This window comes from Squalius cephalus, assembly GCF_949319135.1.
Source record: "Squalius cephalus genome assembly, chromosome: 8".
NCBI lineage: Eukaryota > Metazoa > Chordata > Actinopteri > Cypriniformes > Leuciscidae > Squalius > Squalius cephalus.
In genome coordinates this window covers 2,232,109-2,237,246 of record NC_137129.1, presented here as the reverse complement: position 1 = coordinate 2,237,246, position 5,138 = coordinate 2,232,109, and positions in this window count along the sequence as shown.

Here is a 5,138-nt window from a genome sequence, read left to right as displayed (position 1 = left end):
TTGAATTTGTAGCTTTCTAGTCTCTCCCTATGGAGGATCCCTTTCCCACTCTACAGATAAAGCGTCGTCGGGAAAACTCAATTTGCGTATCTACCCCGAATTGATAAAATAAAATAAAATTCTGAATCAAAACTATAAGGAAACACCAGTGATTTGTTTAGGCTTGGTTTGTAGGGAATTCCAAACCTGCACACATATATTCAAACGCACATAACTATAGAACCAATTCTTAATGCGCATGCGAGCGCCATCAGCGATTATCACAGGTTCGCGTTTAAAGTCTGTGTAGAGAGAATGGTGTCGTCTTAGCGGCCCCTAATTTAATAACAAATGATCGTTGCGACGGAAGCGAATCAATCAAAACTAACTTTAGCTGCAAAATAACTTTATTAAAGAACCGCTATAAAGCCAAAACAATCTCTGTTACCTTAAATTATACGCTTATCTCTGTAAAGCTGCTTTGAAACAATCTACATTGTTAAAAGCACTATATAAATGAAGATGACTTGACTTGACTAGACTGAGAAAAGCCAGAAAATGTATTTTTGGCTCATGTGGATGAAAGACAACAACTCCCAGAATGCACTTGCTTCGCTGCTCTACGAGGACACTCCCAACCAAGCCACGCCTACCGGTAAGAGCGCGCAGTTGAAAACAACAAGACTAAGCTACTAGTGAGTCTCCGTGACGAGTTTGCCCGGGATTTCGAGATCGCCCAAAATGTCCGGGATTCGGCTTTTGCGTTCTACAGTCGCCATTCATCATGTTTACTGTGGCGAGCCGGACGAGGCTGATGGCCGCGGGAGAACGGCGCGAGGCCGGTGGCGTGATTACCGTGAGACGCACCGGTCTCGTGGGCTATCTCTCACGGAGGAGCGGGAATTTTCTTAGCAATGCTAAAACGCACATCAACCGATCACTTGTTTAGCGTTCATGCAAACACTACATTCAGATTCACCAATCTGAATGAATTCAGTTAGATTGAAGCAAAAGGTGTGCATGTAAACAATGAATGGCGACCGCAGAACGCAAAAGCTGAATCCCGGACATTTTGAATGATCTCGACGGCCGGACATATCCGGGATAAAGAGGATGGTAACCCCTACTTACTCAGCTTTCTCCACAGAACAAGAGCCTGCTAGCTTAGCTTCCAAAGCTGACACTGTGTACATTCTGTGAGTGAGATCCCACCCTCCTATGGGCGGGTTGAGAACATGCGGGACAGCTCCTCCTACTGGCTGTAGTCTTTAGCCTCTGGACAAAAAATCCTCCGATGACGCAAAATGACGATTTTTGCGTCATCGAAGGATTTTTTCCAGACAAAAAATACATAAATCTCTCGTCTCAGGGGGATATGAGAGTGGAAACCACGGTAATTTGAAAATACTACAGGTTTTCTACTGATACAAAGCTTAATGCTAAATTCTGAAGTATCCCTTTAACCGGTGCTTTCGCAGCGTCCAACGTGCCATTCTCCTGCTAATGAAAGTGATTTGAACATTTTGACCAACATTATGCCTGAATATTCCTGATGAATTCCTAATCAAGCTCTGTTTAAAACACCAGGTGTGTGTAAAGTCTCAGGATTGAACACCTTCATCATAAAGGTTATGAAAGCTGCAGTAAACATGAGGTCGTCTAGACCATAATCACGCTGATTTCTTGACAGGGCTCGTTCACCACACATCTGGATCCAGATGTCATCGACACCGCTTTTGAGTTCAGCGCCAGCGTCTCCAGAGCACTCCATAAACTCACATTATTTTTACTCTACAGCTTTGCTTTTAATTAAAACATAATCATCATAAACGGACCCATCAGAGGGTCTTAATCACAACAAACTTTAATTTGCAACGAGGCTGCGGCGAGCTTTGCGTATTAAAATTAAACTACGCTATCATGTTCCTGCATAGACGAGGCTCAGAACGCCAGAGAGCTCCAGTTCAGAAGAAGTGATTTCCCAAATCCCATCAAGAGGAACCAAGGTGCCATACTGGCATTCACTCCCAGCCGGTGTTTAATCAGGAGCCGGAATGATTAAGTGGCAAACGGAGAAGTTTGTAATTTCTATAAATTGAGTGTGTTGTCAGGGATTGGAAAGTGATTCATCTTCTTCAAGTAATTTCACTTTTTTAAGTTTAACCGTCTCTCTTGAGGGTTGAGGATTATGCAGGGTTTGAGGGAAAAGCACCTGCTCCACAGATTAGAAAAGGCTTAAATTCGACCCCAGACGCGCCATTAAACACGCAGACGTCTGAAGTTTGAAGTTTCGCTGACACACCTGACCTCTCCTGATTTAAAGCCCCGCTGAAGTGTCCTGGATAACACAGCTTTGTTTGATGCGTTGATGTAATTTCCACTGAAACAGGAAGATAAGGCGGGGCATATTGAATGGCTCCTCCCCCTTTTCAAATAGCCAATAGTGTCCAGTTTACCTCACAGACTGACAGCACCATGGAAGCGAATTCAAGCGCTGATGATACGTTGGATTCAGTAATAGAAGTGTGAATAAATTCTAGCCATTTCATTCTTAACCAACATACAGTTAGTAAATGGAATAAAACTTGAGCGTTTGAGCAACCGAACACACACACACATATATATATATATATATATATATATAAATAACATCTCCAACACATATTGCTCCGTGCGTGTCAACGGTCTCTTTGGTCAGGTGGTGTTTACAACACAGGGGGCGGGGCTTTAGATTCTAGAGAGCATCTGATTGGGCAGGAGATGTGATGAGAACCGGTGATGTCATAAAAATCCCTGATCCAGCGGGAGTGAGAGACTGTAAGTTTTTAATGCTTGCTTATATCTCCTAAATGCAAATATTGTCATTGTTTCGGAACACACCAGCTTATTCATAACCTTAAGGCTGTCATATTCATACTAAAAGCTAAAAAAACTTTTATTCATGAATTCATAAACAGTTGAGGCACTTTTCACTAAAACATCTGCACCAAAGTCTTTACCATAATAATATGCATTATTTAAATAAATTAAAAAAATGCACGTTTAAAGAAGCCCCTCCTCACTGGTTCCTTCATCCCGTCCCGTCAACAGTTCCAGACATCGGTTCTCCACTGGGATGAGATTGGGTTTAACACGATAATGAACGAGAGAAATGTCAGACGCTTAATTAAAACACACTGGAAAGGTTGGATCTCCTGAACCTTTGGATCCAACACAACACACACACACACACACACACACACACACACACCCACGGGACCAATTACTCCACCATCAGGACATCTTCAGGACGGAGGAGTGTGTTTTTCTCTCAGCCTGTCAAAACTTTAATCCGGGAGAGTGGATCCTTCCACAAACGAACACTGAGAGGAATGATCCCGAGTGTGAAGGCTTTCAGACAGAGCCGATGTGTGTGTGTGTGTGTGTGTGTGTGTGTGTATACAAGAGTCTGAAGGAACCAGAACTATAGCAAACATCCCATCTATCCCAGAAGGACCTCTGTGAAACCAGCTTTTGATTGATAACTATATAGATATATTTCTAAAAAGTCCTCAGCACAACTATAACGATAACGCCACAGGACGAGACTCAATGAAACATCGTTTAAGCATTTGCATTCATAACTAGAGATGCAGCAATTTATCGGACGATTTTTTTATCAATTTAAAACCATCGGCTATAGCATGAAAAAGGCAAATATAACAAACCGATAGTTTATCTAAAAGAATGTAATGTTCATTAAATATATATATATATATATATATATATATATATATATATATATATATATATATATATATATATATAAATGTGTAATGATGTTGTTCTATCTATAATAATAAGTTAGATATGAGTTCATGTTGTTAATAAGAAACATTTGATGGCAGAAATACCCAGTCTGAAGGTTGTCATGTCTTATTTGTGTTTAGTTTATCTGACTTTGGCCAGCTGAATGTTTAATGGATCCATGTTCAGTGAAAAAGATTTGCTGATGCAGCAGTGAACTAGCTACCTGTGTTTTAATGCATGTGATTTTGAACTTTGCTCATTAAAAACCATGATCAAATCAGTTAATGTAAATTATGTTAATGACAAAAGTTAGTGACAAATATCGGTATAGGAATTGGCTGATCGTTGTTTGTTAAAACTGATATCAGCCACACACACACATAGAAAAATGATGTGCATTTATAACCATTTTGTGTGTGTGTGTGTGTGTATATATAATTTAATTTTTAATAACAATATGGCCCTTGAGGTTTCCTTATCACTTAGGCTATATTATACACTCGTATTCAGTTATATAATCGCACTGTTATGAGTGTTATGATTATTGTCATTGCATAGGAAAGCATATCAACAGGCCTCACTATAGCAGTGAGTGTTTTGAAAAACATCCATATAAAACAGTCATATAGCATTATGAAGTTTACTCACGGTTTGATGACGCTGCTGTCAGATCAACAGAAAGCTGGAGTCTCATCTTTCAACAACAGATGCTTTGCTCTCATTACTGTTCCTCTTTACAGACAATCTGCAGTCAAACGCTCCGAACAAACATAATCCTTCAACGCGTGTTCCTGACGCGAGTATCTTTCTGATCAGAGACTAAGACGAGGACGTGTCAAAGTGAACTTGCTTTTACTCTTCACTCTTAAAAGCGCGTGGAGCGTCAGATTGAACGCGTCTATGTAGAATCAGTTCTATTCACTTCTGACGCGACGCTCGCGTCCGGCGTGCACAGGTGGGCGGGGCCTATGGTGCGATGACGTAAAACTAATTGGTAGATGTCTTGCTATAGGCTGACTGAAAATTCAGCTTTGCCATCACATGAATATATGTAATGTTTTAATATATTTATATATATTCTTAATTTAGAGTATATTAAAACAGAAAATACTTATTTTGATTGTTTGTTGAAAATTGATTGCTGAAAATGTTAAATACTCTCATAAGTTTGTGACCAGTATGAATGACTATCATCATGCGATTTTATTTGATCTTTTTATTATAGTGAATTATACTATAATCAATTGTTTGGAAACACACACCCTACAACTGTCCCAAGTGTCTCCAAAATACACACAGAAGGAAACTTTTGTTTATGCTGCAGAATAAAGCCTTTAAAACGATGGCATCGGAACGTAAACTTTAATGGA